The sequence below is a fragment of the Typopeltis vanoorti genome, chromosome 6, assembly GCF_054136105.1.
Source record: "Typopeltis vanoorti isolate ZY-2024b chromosome 6, IOZ_Tvanoo_1.0, whole genome shotgun sequence".
Taxonomy (NCBI): Eukaryota; Metazoa; Arthropoda; class Arachnida; order Uropygi; family Thelyphonidae; genus Typopeltis; species Typopeltis vanoorti.
Window position 1 is genome coordinate 7927200 of NC_143554.1, and position 23086 is coordinate 7950285.

A 23086-nucleotide genomic window follows, 5' to 3' on the forward strand; every position below is an offset into this window, starting at 1 on the left:
TATGGCCAGATATTAATTATTAATTAGATATACTGTTCAGAACTGAATTTTCGAGATTGTCGATTTTTCCGTTGTTTTCAATGGAACCATCGTGAAACTGTCATAAAAATCCGATGAGTGCGTCGAAAATTGTAGCAGGTTTAAGACATGTCAAGCTTTTTTCTTTTTCTTTCTTTTTTTTTTTTTTTTTGAGTGTACATATAGTTACAGCAGACGTAATTTAGTTTTCCCTTACTTGTTTTGAGACATAAATGGTTCGACTGAAATCAAAATAGAAATCATACAAGTCCTGAATACTAAATGCTTATGCAGCCTTGATGAAAATCCTTGTGCAGCATTTTCATCACTTGTAAAAAGTGATGAAAATGTATATAAACATATACAAAATGTTCTTGTAAGCAAAAAACAATTATTAAAAAATTGTTACCTGTAAGTGTAAATATTTGTATGCAGATTAATGTGCAAGTATATATTGTAAATATTATGTGTGAATAATAATAAAGTTTGAAGTTTGAAAAAAAAAAAGAAAAAAACAATTTAACTTCTATGAAACTAGCTCGATTAAACAACAACAACAAAAAAAAAAAACTATTACATGTTCGTTTTTAATTCCGACCTAGGAAAAGTTTACAAAAAACTTTTCCTAGACCATTTTACAGCCGATGGCATAAAACTCCAGATAGCATAAATCTTACCCTGTTACTTACTTCTCTAACAGTGGAGGCTCTTGGCTTGAAATCGTGGGGGTGATGCAACTTTCGAAATATACATACACACTGTAAGTACAGTGTATACGTGTTTGGATAAAATATCAAAATTATGATAAAAAATTAAAAAAAAAATTAAACATGAACAAATATTGTTTATTATCAATAAAATTATACAGTTTGGTATAATTTAAAATTACTTTAAAATAAAATTCATTCTTTTAACTGTAATTTAAAAGGAATGGATTTACAATATTTGGACATTACAATTACCTTTAATTGTAATGTCCAAATATTTAAAGAGACGGAGTAAACACGATAAGCACTACGAACACTCTACTACTGGCGCAAACTGCATATAAACAACAGTGGAACTGCGCGAAGGACAGTGCCGCATCACGCTAATAGCTCGCATCTCACTATGACGTGCATATGCTTGCGCGCGTAGCAATATGACGCTGTGGTAAACACAGTGCTGCTAGCGTCCTTCGCCCTCCTAAGTGCTACAAGATGGATTTTTATTATTTTTATACAAAATAAGAGAATTGTATAGGATTGTTGATGATAAAATGAAATATCACAAGCAAATATAAATTAATAAATATATTTATGAAAAATTGGGGGTGCTGCAGTTTTGCAGTGCTTATGCACGAGCCGTCCCTGTTCTCTAATATGTAATTTCCTGCTAAATTGCTGCCATGTTTCAGCCATAATAGGATATATAGCGTGTATTCACGTTTTCGATTGCCAATGCAGTGCAATTTCGAGTTGCTTTTTACAACTCTAAATTATATAGGAATATATGTTTGAAAATATTGGTTTTATTAATGGATGCATTTCTCAGCCAAAAATTTATGATTTTTTTCCAGCTTTGAGGATAAAATATCTTTTGAACTCGTCAAGACTAGTATTATACTTCGAGTTTTTTTTTAATTAAAATATCACGGAATGAAAAATGCCTAAAACTTTCTCTAGATCTAAAAAAATACCAAAGTTAGTTTATGTTGGTACTTTGTTTCTCCCCTCTAGATCCCTTAATTTTACCCAATTTCTCTAATCTTTCAGTCAAAAACCAGATCATTTTTAACATAATTTCTGAGTCCGTTTTTATGAATTGGTATTACGACGGTTGCTTTCTTAAATTCTGATGGAAACACGTCATTCGTCAGCGATAATTTAAAAATATCCCCCAAAAGTGTGATAAATATATCCAATCCACTCGCACGAATGCAGAGAATTTTTCGTTTCTTTTAACTGTGCAGTTTATTAACGGGTGATCAGCATTATTTACAAGAATTTCATTGACTGCTACGAAAAAATTCTTAAATGTATCAGCCAAAGTTTCTTCGTCACAGTTCAGCAAACCTACAAATCATCTAGTGAACATTAACTGAAAGGGCCATTTCATCAAGACAGGAATCGACTGAATCCTGTTTATATGATCCCAATACTAAAGTAAGTGGGAAATAGCTTTAAACAAAATAAAATAAAATAAAATAAAATAAAATTATATCAAACAGGCAACCGTGTGTAACTTTGGCATAACATTACTTCGAAAGGAAAAAAAAAAAAAAAAGAACCTTCCAAGTTATAAACAAGTGATGCAACTCTACGAATGGTGGGTTTAGATAAGAGAGATAAAGACGGTTTTTTCCATCTCTCTCTCTCTCTCTCATACGAACGTATGGTGTTTTTTTTTTGTTGTTGTTTTATAAAAAAAAAAACACGTACGTACCTAATAAGTTTAAAACACCTACTGCTGATGACAATTACTACAGACAAAAAAATGCAGTTTGGAAGAAATCTGCTTAAGTAATATAAGTTCAGTTTTTATTGAATAATTCTGATTGTGCGCTTTTCCATGTTCTTTTTCATTACAGCCGACTGAAGACGATTTCAGATGGGCCTTACGGCTACATGAATTAATAACAAAACACAATCCGCTTAAAGTTTGATGCGCGCGCGCGCGCACACACACACACACACACACACACACACAGACACACACACACACACACACACACACACACACACACACACACACACACAAACACAAAGTTTCACAATTTTATTCGTTTGATTCGTGATATATGAGACTTGATTCCAAGTCTGATTTCCCAAGGATAACATCCCTGGTGTTTTTTCTCTCTTTTATATGCAATTACATACTTGGCATTTAATTCCTTTACTATCGGGTTATTAACGGATTAAGTACGAAAAAGTTGCGACCTTGAGATCACTTGACTTAAACTGCGTAACTTGGAATTTCAGATTTTTTCGAATATTTTAACTTCTTTTGCTTTAGGTTTTGTTTATTCTGTTTGTTAACAAGAGATATAAACGTGAATTTCATTTTGGAAATTCACATTTTGGAAGCATGAAATTACAATTTTTCATTACAATTACAATTCACTCGTTTGTAACGAGTTTGTAACAAACAAACATTGTAACAAATGTGTAGGTACAATTTAACTATTGGATCAAACCTAAGAATAAATTTATTTACTACCGGAAATAACTGCACTTTTATTTACCAAATTGCTTAAGCATTTTTCATCAATGGAACAGGATACTTTATTCAGATCCTTTGTTTTTACTGGAAAGGATGCGTGAATTATTCGAGAAGACATTACAATAAATATGACCCGTATTTATAGCAGTGAGAGGGACACAAGCGTAGTTTTTCCCCACAATCAAGAAATTACTATTACATAAATATGTGCATATTTTGTTTTGTACAAATCTATACATAAATTAATATTATTAGATAATGTGTAAAAACTGTGCATATTTTGAAAGCATCTGTACATAAAATTATTCTCATGACATAATTTATTACATAAATATTAAAATTAAAAAAATTCTTAAAGATACAGGTGTAATAAATTTTGTGCTGAAGCCCGACCTGGTACAAAGACAGACTGGATTAAAAGTTTATAATACACTGTTACCAATACTATCGCCAAAGATTAATAGCAGGTGAAATGAAATTTATGAGGAAAACAGAAAAATATAACTTGTTTGATAATAAAAGAAATGAAGAAATAATTAAATCAGAACTAATAATAGAGAAAATGAAGAAACAGAAATTCAACTGGTTGGAACATGTTAAAAGAATATAAATAGAAAAAACTACCTAAACAAGTTCTACATTATAGAACTTGTTTAGAAAACTTGAAAGGGAGACCTTGCTGATGGCGTCTGAGACCGAGACAGGCTATAATTGGCTTAAATCCGTGAAATGCATTTCTAATAATAATAATAATGATAATTATTATTATTATTATTATTATTATTATTTATTTATTTTTACCAGAGACCCGTAGAGAGCTGACTTATTGAGGGAGACCCCATATCACCTACACTAGCTGCCATACCTTCTCTTAAACTCAATCACACTACTTGCACTTACCACCTCCCAAAGCAAGCCATTCCAAATCTCTCACTCCTCTGACACCTTTCCAGATGTATTCATTCATTCTCACCTTCCACAGATGTTCTCTTGTCCTCTTCCCACCTACCACAAAATGAAAAATTATATCTACCAGTATCCTATATGACCCTTTCAGAAATTTGTAGGTTTCTACCATAATACCCTTCCTTCTCCTGTTTACCAGTGTCTGAAGTACTACATACACTCCCAACCTATCCTCGTAATCTACTTTCAACAATTTCCATATCATTTTTGTAACTTTTCTTTGCCCCTCCACAATTTCTTCATCCCATCGGATATCAGAAGACCAGATCTGTGCAATAATCCAGGTGAGGTCGTATCAAGGCCTTGTAAATGCCAATGTTCATTTCAGCATTGCAATTATCTTCTGAGTTGCATTTGCAATCCCTGAACGTCAACTTCCTAACCTGACCAGTTTTTTTCCCTTCTGGAATGAACCCACCAAATGTAATGCGCCATTGGAAATCTTATCACACCAAGTGCATAACTGCATTTGCTAAAATTGAACTGGCGTCCATTTTCACTGGGCTGCAATTCCAGTCCATTCAAACCATTCTGTAAGTGTTGCATATTATTATATTCTTGATGACCCTCCCTATCTTTTCAATATGAGCAAACAGTTGTATGTCTCCTGTTAAATCCTTCCCAATGACATTGATATACAGATACTGATTGAATAACACTAAACTAAGGCCTGATCCCTTGGATACATTACTGGTGGTTACCTTAAATCTTATGCCCACCTTGCAGCACACCGCTTTTTGATATCTGTCAGTCCGCCATTCTCTTATTCACGCAAATAGTTTGTAATCTAATCCCACATCCTAAAACTTATACAAGAGACTTCCTTTGAAAAGCCTTAGCGTGTATCCGCTCCCCTTACCTAACTTATCTTATAATTATTATAAAAGGTGAGCGAGTTATTCAAACAAGAAATTGAAATTGCAAAGAAATTATATTCTGATTTAATCCTTATCCAAGTGTAAGCAAACAAAATTTACGAGTGAAGTATCTCCACGACTAGGCTACTTGTACATAGAGGCTAACGGCTTCACATTAATTATCTTGGTATCCCATAATGCAACCCCCCCCTCCCTTTCAGGCATGTTATTGCTATGCATTATGGAAAGAGCCACCATCCACATTTTCGCCCTTTACTGAAGTCTCATCAATGAAAACCAGTATCAGAAGAGATATCAAGGCTCAATTAATGCAGAAACCATATACAGGATATCCCATATACAAGTAATGAAAAGGTGGATTGCCTTATGATATACTATACACAAGTAGCCCAGTTGTGAAGACGCTTCATGCGCAAAATTTGCTTACTTGGATAAAGGAATAAACAAAAATATAATATCTTGGCAAGTTTATTATATATAATCATTATCATCACCTGGTCGCATCAATTTCCAGAAGTGGAATCCCATCAATACGAGTATAATATACAGATTAAAAATTTTCATAACTCTGTATTTTGCTACACTGAAAGTCCTGAAAAATCTCTATATCTGTTTTATATTTAATTCTGTCTTTCCCAACTTAGCATCATCATCATCATCATCAAACAACTGGATATCCTTTTAAATTACGTCCAATAACATTAATATAGAGATCAAACAACAATGAACCAAGAAAAGACTCGCGCAGCAACACCTCCTTCATATTTGATTCTACTTCACCATACACTATTCTTTGATGTTTAATTGAAGACCACCCTTCCAACCATCTCACTAATCTCATATCCATCCCCATTCACTCCAGTTTATTTACTTAATAGATAGGATACCACATGATAATCTGTCAGATGCGTTTGCAAAGTCCAAGAATGTCATAGTGTAGACTGCTTTTATCCAACACTAACGCCACTGGATTATAGAAAGAGTGTAAATAAGGCAAGCCTCTCCTCAGCAAAGCCATGCTGTCCTTCATCTATATACAGTAGTATCATATTCTTATCCACCTATTCTTGAATTCTAGCTTTAACCAACTTTTCCCATACCTTAACCACTACTTCCGAGATGATGATAGGTCTGTTATTTCAACCTCTGATTTGGATCCAGTTTTAAGTAATAACAGTATCTTGCTAGAGCTGAATCTAAAATTAAATAGCATGGCCAAAAGTAAGGCCAATTTCTTTGCAAATGAATTCATTAAAGATATCTTATAGACAGATATCGTTAAGGAATTCTACTAGTATGATGTTAACAGAACCTGAAGAAATAGTTTAATTACTCAGTGATTATTTTGCGAAGGTTTATTTGTAGGAGGTAGGTTCAGCGCCTGATATGGCAGGCAATAATGCGAACAAAAGATGGACGAACTAGAGATGCTTGGGATATTACATCGAGTGCTTCTAGATGTTTTTTCAATGTTTTAGGGATGGCGCCTAAAGCACCTATTATTATGGCAACAACTTTCGTTTTCTTTTGCCAGATTCGTTCAACTTCGACTTGCAACTCGCGATACTTTGTAATTTTTTCAGTTTCTTTGTCGTCAATCCGACTATCTCTTGGTACTGATATTCGATAAACTGAACACCCTTGTTTTCAATTTTTTCAACCAATGTTATATCGGGTTTATTACATTCCAAGCTTTTGTCAGTCTGGATTTTGAAATCCCAGAGTATTTTAGCTTTTTCATTCTCAATCACTTTCTGGTGAACTTTATGCTTCTAACAGTCTTTAGATACTCTAAACTCGTACTTTTTACATAAATGCCAGTGAATTATCTTAGCTACGTTATCACACCTTTTTCGGCACTTACTCTGTGCGATTTTGCTGAATCCACTTATAATGTGGTCTGCCGTTTCTACCTTTTCTTTGCACAATCTACATTTACTGTCTTCTTGAATTTTTTTTTTGTATTTTTGCCTTCATAACATTGGTTTTAATGGCCTGTTCTTGTGCTGCAAAAATAACCGATTCTGTTTCTTTCTTTAGTGCTCCATTTCTCAACCATTTTCAGGTCAAGTTGCTGTCAGCACTGTCCTCTATGCTGTGAAGATATTTTCAATGCAATGCCTTATTTTTCCATCTTTCAGTTCTCACTTTTACTTGGTTGGTTTTGTATTCCAATTTTGTCTCCATGGGTTTAAATAAACCCTCTTTCCTTACCTCAATTAGAAAATTTTCCGTTGTTTGCTGCAGATAATCATTCAGATTTCGTTTTCCTTCTTCAACAACTTACTTTACTCGTAATAATCCTCTGCTTCCTTTTCGCGTGATAGATAGAGCTTATCAATGTCACTGCGAAGATTTAGTGCATGGTGCATTGTCATTAATGTTCGAGTTTTTCGGTCTAAATCCTCCACCTCTAGCTGGGCCCATTCAACAATGCCTGTTGAATATCTCAGAACAGGTATGGTCCTGGTATTAATTGCCTTTATCAAATTTCCATCATTAAGCATTGACTTAAGGAGTTTTCTTAATCGTCTTATATATTCTGCTTTAGTTTTTTCTTTGGTCTTATTGTGCAGAATTTCTGATGCTTCTAAAATCCCCAAATATTCGTAGCTATCTTCGAATTTTATTGCTTTGATTTTTTCACCATTGAGCAGCTCGATTTCGTTCAGATCTTCAAACTTTCCTCTTGTTATCCCAGCAATTCGCATTTGTCTGAGCCAAAATCCACTGATATATCTTGACTGAATATGTGCACAGTATTAAGCAATGATCCGAATTCATTCAGTGATTTTGCGTACAACTTCAGATCGTCCATGTATAAAAGATGAGATATCTTTGCACTTTTTTGCGCAGTTTAATAACCATGAGCAGTTTTATTTAAAATTCTAGTTAAGGAGATCAATGACAAGATAAACAATAGAGGAAGTAATGAGTCTTTTTGAAAGATACCCCCTTTTTATGTTTACCTCTCCAATTTCTTCTGTATTCTGAACTCACATTGTTTTCCAATTTTTCATTCTGGATTGCAAAAATTTTGCATGTTTTCGCTAATACGAATAGTTCTGTGCATTTTAAAATCCAGCTATGAGGCACCGAATCAAACGCTTTTTCATAATCTATCCAAGCCATATGAAGGTTGGTTTTTCTACGTTTGCAATTTTTCAGAATCATTTTATCAATCAGCAATTGGCCTTTTGTGCCTCTTGAATTTTTGCTGCTACCTTTTTGTTCAATTGGAAAAAGAGAATTTGCTTTAAGATAGCTGTATATTTTGTCAGCTAGTATGCCTGTGAGTAGCTTAAAAGTTGTTGGCAGACAGGTTATTGGTCGGAAGCTTTCTAGCTTTGGGCCTTTTTCTTCATCCTTTATGATCAAAAACGTTTTCCCTGCTGTGAGCCACACTTCTTTGCTTTGTCCTAAAACATTGTTAAATTGGTTAGCAAGTCTTTCGTGTAAGCTTCTCAGATATTTCAACCAGTAGCCATGTAATTCATTCTTCACGGGTGTTGACCAATTTTTTTATCCTTTTAGCTTCCTTTTCAACCATTTGAGTTGTTATTTTCAGTTGGTGCATTTTTCGGTCTTGTGATTCGTTCATAATTTGTTCAATCCACTTTGCCTTGTTATTGTGCCTCTTAGGGTTGTCCCATAGGTTTTTGCCAAAATTTAAGTGTATTTTCTTTGTCTGTGGTTTATATTTATATTTTCTTTAAGATTATCATTCCTGCAGCAATGAATTTTCTTGTAAAATTGGTGCTGATTCACGCGAAACATCCAATTTTGTTTGTACTGTTCAATGCGTGCACTGTATCTTCTTATTTTAGTTGCAACTACAACTATTTTTGCTTCACTTCCTCTAACACTTCATCAATAGGTCGTGTTCCAGTATTATATCTCTTTATGAGGTTATTTCGGATTTTCGTGTTTTTCATTTCTTTTCATTAAGGTTTTTAAAATTGCTCACGTCTGCTCTGAGTTTAAGAATTTTATTCTCCAGTCGATGCTTCCATTTTGGTTCCTGAGCCTTACTGCTTTTGGATTCACTAATCTTATAGCGTAATTCACATGTTACGACGTAGGCTATTGAGTACATAAGTTGATTCGTTTGTCCAATAGTTTCAGTAGGGATAGTCCTTGCAGCTTTATTGGCTGATTGTAGGAGTTCCTTCAGTTTTTGTTGAGGTACTTGTCTCAATACTGGAAGCCTAACTCGTTCCAGGTTGCTGTTCATTTGCTCGGTAATTTTTGTGGCGAGTTCTTGGTCCTTCTCTGATAGCTTCCTTTCAGCTATTTTTATTTTTTCAAGATTTTCAGCATTCTGCACGTTGGAATCTGGTTCTTCTCCATTCATATTATTGGTCAGTTCAGGGTCAGTAAAGTCTCCTTCTACAGCTTGAACCCTCAATGCTTCAAGCTGAAGTTCACTAAATATGTTGCGTTTGATAATGAAGCTGCTCTACTGCATCAACCTTTCAAATGAAATTTCCGAATTTGGGTGTCGTTCAAGCCAAAGTTGGAACATTCGTTTATGAAATCTCCTAACTGAGGGGATTTCAGAAACGAATTTGAGCCGTAGAAGCACTGCATGACTTGTCGATTTTCAGCCATGCTCCACTTTTTCCTAGTAATTCCTTTCGAGTTCTGTGGATCTTGCTCCTGTAGCCCACTTGACACTGGATGTCCAGGAAGCATAACATCCAGTGCGGTCCTTGGTAACCCGCGCGACGACCGATGCGGTATAGAGTTCTGATTTGTCTTCACCATTTTTAACTGGGAGTACCTGAGGGAGGAGGTAGACTCCCACTACGTGAAGTGGAAAAATATGCAAATAGGAAAGAATCACTCCTAGCCCTCGGTGTATATTACATGAGGTAAGGCGTGGTCCAGCTTCAGGTGTCTCGGGTTCGACGTGCCCGTACTCACTAGAGTGAGCCCTTGAGGATTATATATATATATATATGTAAGTTTTTTTAACTTGGGTAATGTATATTAGGGTTACCAAGTAATTTTATAAACTTAGTTATAAAACTTTATAACTATGAAAATTATAACTATGAATATTACTGCTGTTAAAGCACTCCCGAAAAAAAAAATTCCATAGTGAATTTGGTGCAAGGCTAATTAAAAATATTTAAGTTAAAAAAACAAAATAAAACAATAAAATATATACTTCTTTTAATTAATTTAACTATAAAAAAGTATACGTGATTCATTAAATTGAGAGCATATTTACATATTTGTTTTCCTCTTATACAATCATATGTACAAGACACAATAAGTTAATATTATGGATACTTATTAAGATAGGAAGTTCAAATCATCATAATAATAAAAAAAAGTCATTTCCATGGCGATCTCCGACATATATCATTGAGGTATGTGTGTATGAAATGTGGGAATGTTTTACGTAGGATGAGCTCTTACTATTCTGCACTCTTGACATAATCTGCAAAGAAAGCTTAACAAGCCAAGTTCAGATGACAGTTAATAGCGACGTGTTCATCACGAGTGCGAACAACAAGACAAGCATTAGTTTCTGCGTTACAGTAAATACTTCTGAGGAGTTTCGTTTCGGTCTTATAGCAAACACCTTTGTAGTGTTTCATACGTGTAATTTTCTTAACATTCACTTTGCCAATGTTGACAGCATTGCAACATTGTACGAGTGTATTGAAACGTAATAATCTAGTCCCCTATTCGTGTTTCAATGTCATAGCTAGCACATATCTACTTCACTGCCTACTTCATGCAACCTTAAAAACCTGTCTTTCACCTTGAAATTCAGCTGAACAACATCGCCGTAACTTTTGATATGGAAAGAGCTCGAGATATGAAACATGATATGGTGAAAGACAGGTTTTTCATGAAACATGATATATATATATATATATATATATATATATATATATATATATCATGTTTCATATCTAGGGAAAGCCAGGTTTTTTAAGGTTGCATGAAGCAGGCAGCGAAGTAGATATGCGGTAGCTATGACATTGAAACACGAATAGGGGACTAGGTTATTACGTTTTAATACGCTCGTACAATGTTGCAATGCAGTCAAACATTGAACATATATATGAACAAAATATGAACATATATATATGTTCATATTTTTCACTGATTGAATTCCAAGAATTAGACACACAGTTAATTTTATTTGACACATAACATGTTTCGTTGGGGAGCCGACTTCTGCAGGCGTGAGAACATTGAAAGCAAACATAAAAAAACATCATAAAGAAACATTGTACCACTACAAAATCGACTATAAACTACGGTTCTAAAACAGTTGGAAAACTTAAGTATAAAGCACGTGATTTCGCGTGTTGGTGAGCAGTTCGTACATTCTTTATTTATTTCTCCCCTTCAGCATGAATCGACTATTCTTGGCACATTGCCAGGCTCCGTTCTATGAAGTGTGGGCGTGCAATACATGTCTGAAGGGAAGCATGCTTTGCATAATGGGATACTGGGGCATTTGATATGACGTCAACAGCCTCTGTATATCAGCATTTCATTACAAAACTCGCTATTTCATTATTATACCGAGTAAATACAACGGATAATCATATATATATATATATATATATATATATATATATATTTCCTGTGAACTTGTATGAACTTGGCAAATTATATTTGCCAAGTTCATACATTCCAATTAATACAAGAAATTGTATCGTTTTTCACAATCGATTTTGCTATACAAAATTAAAAATCCGACTTTTTTAAAAAGTATTAGCTGACAAAGGCCGATTAACACAAGAAAGCTGAAAAACAACCCCTGAAGAAGTTTCTCCCAGTCGGATACCAGAATCTAAAACAGACAAAACAGAAAGCAAAATCTTTAGCAAAATGACATTTCTAAAAAATGAATCTTTACAAATGTCATCATTGGATCCTAGACACTTAAGCATAAGTCCTGGTATTAATATGTCGGAGTGCTTCCTATCTATAGCTAGATAGCTAGCCAAAACACGTAAGCGCAAAAGTACATATCATGGATAACTAAGTTAAGTGTATTTCACGTTGTGCCATCTAGTAAACACACACACACACACACAGAAAAAAAAAACTTGCTACTGCTTTGTTCTTTCTTTCAAGGTAAAAATGAGTAAAAGTGACCTTGTAAAATTATAAAGAGCAAATTTCACTCTTATACTCATAAGAATAAAATTTAATGAAATATCTTATAATAACATTTCCTCTAATTTTATATATTAAGTTATTAAAGGACGTAAATCAATTTATTAAATTTATATATATTAATTTATGTAACATGTACAATACATAATATACTATAACGTTAACATCACTTTTCATAACTTAATGTCCGTTTAAGGTATGTAAATTTATGCAAGATTGCTGCTATTTTCTAATTTTTTTCAATCGTATTTGTAAAGAGCATACAAATAAATACTACTAATTTATTTATATTTTTCGCTAAAATTCACGAAAGTGATCCTTTAATAATTCCTAAAATTTTTTTCATTCAGGAAGTATTTACATTAATTATATATATATATATATATATATATATATTAATATTGCTGAAATAATAATAATAATAATAATAATAATAATTTATGTGGCAGAGTAAACAATGCTTACCCGAAAGTTTTTAAATTCTCTTGTAGAGACACAACTGTACAGCACTCAACGTTGTTTACCTTTTAATTTTGATTGATTCTATTCCATTCTTGTATTTCTGTGGTCTGTAAATGCGACCCCCAGTAGACATTCAAAATATCACGAAAATTTATTAATTTAATTAAAAGAAAACAAGTGCGATTATTCATATTTAAAACTCAGATTTTAGTAAGAAATTGAAGCGTATAGAACTTGAGCAATAACTTCTGTGTAAAAACTTTTGTAAAGAAATAAAACTGAATATTCATTTTATGAATATCTGAGATGAGTTTCATAAAAGGAAAGAATTGTTTAAGGGTGATGGTTTGCACTTAAAAGGATTGGGCGCACGGCATTTAGAACATTTATTGGTAGAGTAAACAGTCAAAAACATGGCAATGAGATTTGCTCAGGGTGAGGCAGAGGTGCTAGAATACTCTGGATCCCCTCTCATTGTTTGAGCCCTTGGCTCTAACTTGGCTCTAATTTTTTCGAGGCTCCCAGCTAGAGCATCGTGCGCCTGTGCATAAGTACGGCCCTGGATTTGCTGGGGAAGCAGGTGATAATCATCTGTTAATAGTGTTAATGTCAATAATCCCTGTGATGTGGGATTAAATGTTCTCAGAAAATAAATTGTGTACAGAGTGAGCTAATTTACACATATGAAGGTTATGGGAGGAAGGGAGTATTGCAGTTTATGTATATTAATGCCAGAACTATTCGGAATAAGTATGAGGACATTAAATTTACATTAAAGTATACTAAGTATATGCCGAGACAACGGTTGTTTCTTATGATAATGATTAAGGAATTAAGGCTACGAAAAGAGTCTATTCTGTCTGATTTGATATTTGTTTTTATTATCTAACTGGTCTGTTTTGCAAGGAGAAGAAGGAAAATCTGGTACTAACATCACTGAGAAAGAATGGTCAGTTTTGAATTGCTGGTCAGAAGATGTTAATTTGTTGTATAACAGCTGACTAGTATTTTGACACGGTATATCACATTGCATTTTAATAATTTTGGGACATTACAGAAATATTCTTAGCATCACTTAGAACACGGACAAAGATAACAACAGTTTTACCATTATCTTTACAAGCAACACGTCTAGTATGAACCTTCTATCAGCTTTCAATAAACAAGGAATTATTAAAACGGGAATAAAAGAAGGGGATGAGAGGGGATTTGTGTTGTTTTTCAGATCCAGCTGAATTTCCATTCAACTTTTATTGATGCTCCGAACTCGAATTGATTACAATTTGTTGCCCAGATGGGGAGAGGGGAATGCAAACATGCTCCCTGTCCGGGAATTTTCGTAGTAAAGATTAATGGACATTGTTGACAATTCAAGACCATCATGATAAATGGGCGATGAGCAAAAAAGCATCGTAGTTTCGATCGCAACTTAGAAAAATAAATAAATAAAGGATTCAGACTACTAGTTAGTACAACTTGACTGAAAATTACAGGAATTAGTGAGACTTGGTTGACAAAGGATACAGTATTTTCAAAGATGGCAAAAGGGAAAGAATGGGAAGAGGGGTTTTGCTAATGATAGACGAAGAGTTGAAGCCAAAACCAGTAGAAATGCCTCAAGATGAGGTATGCAGAGGGGAAATTCATTTGAGACTATTTGGTGTGAGATGGAGATCAACAGGATGAAGTACAAGTATGTAATCGGTTGCTGCTATAATCCAGTGGGTATAAGGGAGAATGTGGATGGTAGGCATCGGCAAATTTGCACGTTGAGTAAAGGTCCAGTAATTATTATGGGGGATTTTAACTTTGAGGACATAGAGTGGGAAAAGGAATGGTCACAAGCAAGGAAGGAAATGGAGTTTATACAGTTGTTAAGAGATAACTACATGACAGCATGTAATGGAAGGGATAAGAGGTTCAAGAGTGTTGGATCTGCTTATAGCATTGGAGAGCATTTCAATAACCAATTCAGTCACACTGTTTCCACTCGGGGAAAGCGATCGTGTGGTCTTGACTTAGGAGATTGTAAGAAGTGCAGAATTTCTTGTTAATAAGGGGTATATGTGGAATTACAAGACTGGCGATTTTGACAAGCTGAGAAGTCAGCTTTCAGCAGTTCTATGGCAGAAAATTTGAAGGGGAGAGATGTTGATGTTGCCTGGGAGATTGTCGAAGGGTACCTAAGGAAAGCTGTATCAGACTGTATACCCAGAGTCAGTAGAATAAATCAAGTAGGAATAAGATGGATGAATATTATTATTAAGTAGGAGTTGCAGATAAAGAAAAGGTTGAGGAGGAAGTATAAAAAAAAAAGATGATCAGCATACCATGAGCAGTGCAAAGTACATGGAAGGAAGGTGATCTATATGGTAATGAAGACCAAAGCTAATTATGAGAGGAAGATAGCTGATGAGTCCAAAAGAAATCTTAAGGAGTTCTTTCACTATGTGGCAAGTAAAAGAAGGAATGACTATGGAGAGATAACTTTAAAAAGTGTTGGTTGGCGGGAAGTAACAGAAAGAAAGAAATCAAATTGTTGAGTTACTAAGTGATCATTTTGCAAACGTGTACCATCTTGTTTGTGATATTGCAATTCCGAGTGTGTCACTGCTTGATGAGAGTCTAGAGATAAAAGAAATAGAGACGCTTAGCATACTGTAGAACCTTAATGCTGACGCTCCCATAGGGTTAGATGGCATATCGGCCCAAGTGTTATGAGAATGTGCAAGAGAATTATCACCTTCCTGACGAAGCTGTTTAATTTAAGCCTCATTTCTGGTAAAGTTACAATTGAGTGGAAAGAGAGGGAAATAATTCCACTGCATAAGGGAGGCTCCAAGACAGAGGGTGCAAATTATAGACCAATCAATATATCTAGAGTGGTGGTCAAGGTTTTGGAGAAATTGGTAAAAATTAGAATTCAGGACTGGGTGGACAGCAATATGATACTTTATAAGGGGCAACATTATTTTTAAACTTTATAAGGGTCTTGCCTTAGTAACTTACTTTCTACAGGGTGTCCCAAAATTCACGCAAGATTTAAATTTAGCGCCATTTGTGCGGTAAAGTGTTGCCAACGAGAAAAAAAAAGACAGCCTGACAGCTGACAGTTCAGGGTTATTAAAAATGACCACACACACAGCAAAGAGAGTTCGTTGAATGGATTATGGAACAACAACAAGCGGATGCTTATTTTTCGAACAAAATCATTTTCAGCGATGAGGCTCATTTTCATCTTGATGGCTTCGTTAATCGACAAAATTGTCGCATTTGGGGTTCAGAAAATCCACGAGTGATTGTTGAGAAACAAATGCATCCACAACATGTCACTGTTTGGTACGGATTTTGGGCTGGAGGCAACATCGGTCCATTCTTCTTCGAAAATGCGGCTGTTAAGGCAATAACAGCTAATGGTGCTCGCTATCGCGACATGATAATCCAGTTTTTTGTGCCTAAATTGCAAGATATGAATGTGGACGATATATGGTTTCCACAAGACGGTGCCGAGAAACAATTCAATTACTGCATGAGTCATTTCCTGGTCGTGTAATTTCCCGTTTTGGTGATCAGAATTGGCCGCCCAGATCATGTGACTTAACGCCGTTGGACTTTTTTCTTTGGGGTTTTTTGAAGTCTAAGGTTTATGCCAACAAACCCACGACCACCCACGCCTTGAAGGAGGAAATTGAGCGCTGTATCAACGAAATTCAACCACATTTATGCAAAACGGTCATGGAAAATTTCGACAAAAGAGTGCCAGCAAAGCCGTGGGGGCCATTTACCCGATATGCTATTCCATTCATAACCCTATACTGTAAACTTTATGAATCAATAAGAAATTACAATTTTTTAATTATAAACCTGTGTTTTCTATCAAAATTGCTTCTTGTGTGAATTTTGGGACACCCTGTATAATAAAATAACAGTGGAATTGGATAAAGGATATCCTTTCTCAGTGATACTGCTGGACTTTGCAAAGACATCTGATAGGATTCCACATGGACCCCAGTTGCATACTCAGAGCAAAAGGCCATGGATCCGAAGCTGGGATCCGAAGATGATTTGGATTAGAGAGTGGTTGATGGACAGATATCAAAGAGTGGTTTATGGAGAAGCTGAGTCCAGTAGAAGGCAGGTGACTAGTGGTGTGCTTCAGGACTCAGTACTTGGTACTCTGTTGTTTAATTTGTACATTAATGATATTGGAAATAATCTGACAGAAAATATCCACTTGTTTTTTGATGATGCATAATCGGGACGAGCGATAGTCAATGAAGGTGTTGTAGATATCTTGGGGGGGGGATAACTTAAATATGCTGGCAATATGGGCAAATATAATTGACAGTCAGTTTAACGAGGCTAAGTGTAAGGTGATGTACTTTTGGGAGAATGAGATCACATGCTGTGTACTATATTAATGGAATTAAACTGCAAGAAGTTGACGAGGTAAGGGACCTGTAATAATACGTCATCTAAACTTCAGAGAACTGAAGTTTAGATGACGTATTACAAAAGTGATCATTGCAGTACATCAAATTACATGGCTGTTGAAAACACACTGAAAAACACTGATAAAGAGGTTATTGTTCGCCTGTATAAGGCTTTAATATGGCCACTTCTGGACTACTGCACACAGATCTGGATTCCTTGGTGATGAAGTGGTGGAGGGGATCAAAGGAGAGTGACATAGATTGTTGAAGGTCTGTAGATAGAAGCATATAAGTTATTAAAGGGGTTTTACAGGATGCTGATACTGATGACTTATTTCTATACAGTACAGGAAAGGAGAGAACAAGGGGCCATCCCTGGAAATTGTGCGAGTGTATATTTTTTGCTTGGAAGTTGGTGAGTGTGTGGAATGCATTGCGAGAGGTGGCTGTGAGTCTTCGTCTGTGAATGAATTTAAGAAGTATGATAATATTTTGTGAATAATGGTTAGTGTGTCAATATAGGGTCTCCCGCAATGAATTTTCTGACTCCATGAGGCACTGTTATTTTTTTAAATACTTTATTAATTATGTCTCAAATTAATCACATACATATAATGTAAAATTAAAACAACAATAATACTTTTTTTTTTCATGCGATCCAAGAACAGATTCTAATATCATTGTAATTTACATAATGTGCAATTGATATAACTGGATAATTAATGTGTTATTAGTAATGATATTACCATGGTAATAATTTACTATTATAGCTCACAGTTGCACAAGGAAATATGATTGTGTGTTCAAAGTTTAAATTTTTTTTTAAAGTTCGACAAAATATGATCATACAGAATAAGTCCAATATATATATATATATATATATATATATATATATATATATATATATATATATATATATATATATATATATATATATATATATATATATATATACAGTATATGCATACTTTTTTTCTGCATTTTGTGATTTATATTTATATTTCAATAATATTTATATATTATGTATTTAATACAGATATTTTACAACATATAATTTAATAATAATCATAGTAATAATAATTCAATTTCAATATCAAAGTTTGTTTGTTAGTATACAGCGTATCTACATATATACTATTAAAACATTATTGTTATTTTAGCACTACAGAAAATCAGTATACAAATTACTGAATTCATAATTGAGCTTATCTGAGGAAGATAATTGATCGCGGTGGTTTCGTGGTTTTGTTGCCGTACCCATCACGAGCCAGGTGTAGAAACATATATGCATGCATTTTTTTCTAGTTAACGTGTAAAAGAGAGTACACGCTTTCACAGTCAACAACTGTATGCGCACGGTTCAACCTTTTTGAGTGGGGAAGGAGGTGGGAGTGGTTGGATTTGGATATGGCGTGTTTGTATTGGTGTTTAAGAGGAATTCGTTGTAGTGTAATTTCCCTCTAATTTTCAGTCTCGTTATATATCTACACTACTCAAAACAATTAGATGATATTTTAGTTCTTTTCGGATAATTATAAATTTCTGCAAATAATTATAACTATTGGGTACTTCATACATGAATAAATATTTCTTATGGACAGGGTGTAATTAATGTGATGTTGTTTAAATAATCGATAATTATTACAAATTTAACAAATTATACATTTTAGCGTGAAATAATTTTAACAAGAATAACAATAGCTCAAAACGCTTTTGTTAATTTTTAATAGGGTGTATGGTCTCCATTAACAGCCAAAACATTGGAACATCTTGATTACATGGATCGGATAAGTCTAAGATGATCAAACAGTTCTTGTGGAATGTTTCCCCACTCTTCTGTGAGAGCAATTTCGAGCTCTTGAAGCCATTATGGTGGCACCAGTCGAAGAAGAAACGCGCCTACCTAAAGTATCCCAGGCATGTTCGATTGGATTACAATCCGATGAACAGGCAGGCCAGTCCATTCGTTCAATACCTTCTTCTTCCTCAAACTACTCTTGTACCAGATTTACACGGTGTGGACGAACATTGTCATCTATAAAACTGAATTCTTGGTCAATTGCAGCGGCATATGGACGAACTAGGTTCCAAAATCTCATCGCGATACCTTTGGGCTGTTAAGGAACCGTTTCTGATAAAACAGAGATCAGTATGTCCACCTGTACTTATTCCAGCCCATGCCATCAAACTCCCACCTTGATGTTGGAGTCTTTCGCAAACAAACTGTGGATTATTTCTTGTTCCACTTTTACGCCTTATCAAGATACGTCGGTTATATGGTTGCAGACTGAACCTGGACTCGTCACTAAAAAGTACACGAGCCCAATCCTCATTTGTCCAATTGTGGTGTTCCTGTGCCCCTCGGGCTCTTTTGTGATTTGCAGTAAGTGAAATGCAAACCATTGGTCTTCGAGCATATAAACCTATGGCATGAAGACAATATCGAACATTTCCGGTCTCCAGAAAGCGATTCGAAAGTCGCGAAATTACGCTTTGAGATACACGACACGCTTGTGAGACAACTTGTTGCGTTTATCCAGCTTCTAATCGACCAATGGCTCTTCAAGCCATGGATTCCGGGATATCATGCTGCTCTGCCATTTTTAACAAAATAATGGGTAGTAGGTGACACAAGTTTACAATAGAAGTGATAATTATGCAATGTGGAAGTGAGCGCAACAAGCCACTTTTTACCCCTCACACACTAATATGGCTAAGACACGTTTCGACAAGTCTTAACATGATTTTGCAGTTGTGTGTTCTACACTGTTGCATATTAAGAATATTTAAAAATAAATGTGTTACATTTGTAAATTATATTTATAACTTTATAATTTACAAGAAAACCAAAATATCTCTAATTGTTTTGAGCAGTATATATATATATATATATATATATATAGGGCCGGTTTTCGGCTCTCTTTAGGTCCCTTGGTTTCTCTCGTCCTCTCGCAGTTTGTAATAATAATAATAAAGAAAGGAATTTTTGTCACTTAGCTAATTAATAATAATGAATTAATAGTTTGGAATAAATATATTTATTCTAGTAGATAAATATGTAAATACTAACAATCGTATAATTGTAAAGTTGTCTGAGTAGCCTTGTAGAAATACAAGGCCAAATGGCCTTCTTATAGGTCGTTTCCCAGGTAGTCGATCTTCTGCATAGACAAGCAGGTTTGAGGAAACTTAAGCCAATATAATAACTTGAGTAAGAAAGAAAGTCTCTTTACCAAATTTGGCTAATAAATAATAATGGATAATAATTTGAAATAAATATACTTGTTCCCGTAGATAAATCCATAAATAAAACAATAACGATTAGATAATAGAAAAGTAGCTTGAGTAGCTCTGTGGAATTGGTTTTTGCTTCCATATCGTTAGACCGCCAGAAAAAAGTTATAAGTTCGTTTCTAATAGTCGACCGGACTCTTCATGCTTATGAAATTGTTAATAGCCAGTTGTGGCTATGGAGATTTTTTTAAAAGCTTTTTATTCCCCCTTTGGGGAATAAAAGGCTTTGAAAGAGTTATTTATTGTTTTTATGATGGAACGTTTGACATATATTAATATATTTTTGTATATTAGTTTATAAGGAAAATTAATGTAATAGGCGTTTTTTTACTTATTTATTTTACATCATTCTGGGAGGTACCATTGCATAGGTATTGATTTTTAAGAAGCCCCCTCTGTTTAAAATAAACACTCTACGAAACTTCGGGATTAATTTTATCTAAATTTGTCATTTCTTACAGAAAAATTAAGATAAATTTTTATGGTGAAAAATGCACTGCTGAGGTGAGGTTTGATGTTCTGTAACAGTAGGATCGTAAAATGAGAATAAATCATAAAATTATGCGGATAATCCATCAAGAATACTTTCTTCTAGTTGAGAAGGATTTTTGACGGTTGTTGTTGTTAGCGTAGCATATGAGAGTATCCAGGATGCCCGTTTTCCGAGATGAGATATTGGTTAGAAGTTACTAAATACTTCCCAGATGGGCGACAATGCAGTCAACCGTCATTATGTCTGTAGATATGTGTGGTTAGAAGCCGGTTTACTTGTTTTGAGTGATGAGAAACCCGGGTTTCCGGGAGAATTCCCCCCCCATCCCCTCCCCATCTCTGTGTGGACAGGCTAACTCATTTTTAGTCGAAAACACCTAATAAGGGTCCTCGCGTTATGGATTGTGAATCAAGCCCAAATGTTTTCGACCAAAGGGCTTCGTTTATACCGACTAAGCTACGGGACTCCTTTTTGGGTGATATTCAAAACATTCGTGGAGTAAAAGCACAAGGAATGAAGGAAGGGGAGAGGCAAAGTGAAACCCGAAAAGCATTTTCTTAAGTACTGGCTTGACAGCGGAAGTGCAGTCTTCTTCCTTCCTTTCGTTTTTTATGTGAATCTCTCACCAAAGACAGCAATCTCATAGTATAGTAATAATATAGTATTTTACAGTACACTACTACTACCATGGGAGTAATAAATTCTTTGAATTTCCCGTTCTTCAGCAAAAATTTAAGCTTCTTCGTGACTCTAATAAGTATGTGATGGTAGTCTCACACGAGCCCACGAAACTTGTCTAAATACTTCGAGAAGAATGGTATATAAATATATAAAAGTAAATTGTCTTTGTCATAAGAAATATATATATATATATATATATATATAAAAGTAAATTGTCTTTGTCATAAGAAAGAGTTTTTCTCCTAAAGCAGTCGAAATTTTACAAATTAAGATTAAGCGCAAAAATTAGAAATAAGATATGAAACAATAGCATTGTAGTTGACTGTTATTTGATCAAAATAAGCATGTCTATTAGGAAACGCTACTCGTCTTCCTTACAATGACACATCACTTCTTCACGGTAATGTACTTAAAAATATCCTCTAATCATTATTCATACTTGTAATCTTTCTCACTCATTTCCTGCTATATAATACCACTGAATTGTGCCATACTGAAAATCCATAAACACGGGTTGCTACAACTAAGATATGTTTTTGGGTTCCGCAGCTAGCGTTCGACAAGTGAAGTTTCTTTCAAGTGTTGTCTTGAAGTAAACTGAATTCACTGTGCTTTTTTGTTTACCAAAGGGAGTAGGCAGGACTGTTTTGCCTGCTACAATTTACTAACGAACTCCGTAGATCTATCTAATGACGACACTGGTTGGGAATGAATGCTCGATAGGTGCGTATTGGATTGATATTTGGAAGAATAAAAAAAGAAAGAAAAAAGAAAGAATCGAGTACTGAAAATTTTATTATTAACTCTGAAACCACTTTGGTGTTAGCTGACCACAGTAAAGAACCCAAGAATTACTATTTTGTTTTTCCAAATCAAAGAGAATTTCGCCTGGCTGTTTTGGATCCCTGATTGAATTAACTGAACCTTTACGGAAACGAATAGGCATGTTTCCCCTATTTATGGGTTTTCAAATGACAGCTGATCTGTTGGAAAGAAATGAATCACTGCGTAAATAGAATAAAATGAAAGGTTAAAAAAAAAAAAAAAGAACGAGTAATTCTGGAATATGTGCTTTTACCGCGGTGAGAGTACAAGTAGATGGTTGGTGTCTGGTTTGGTTTAAGTGAAGTTGCTGCAAAAGCAGCTGAGATTATGAATTTATGATGTATCAAGGTTTCATGTGTCTTCCACTCAGATTGCGTTTCTCTGGATGAAAAAAAAAACAACAACTAATTTTCTGGGAGGAAACATTTCCACCTCAGTATTAATTAATTGAAGCATCTTCACTTGAAATTATCTCATAAAGGTTCCTTTCATCTTGGAGGGGATTCGAATAGAAGATGACACAAACATCTGCAATTAATTGAAGATGACTTCTTCCTCTTTATAGCGCTTTTATCCTGCTTGATGCAGGTCCGCTAAGATTATGCGAGTGTTGAAAACCCAACCGGCTTGTCGCAGAGTCTGGCGTTGGGGAGGGGGAAAGGGAAACAATTTTTATGACTGTA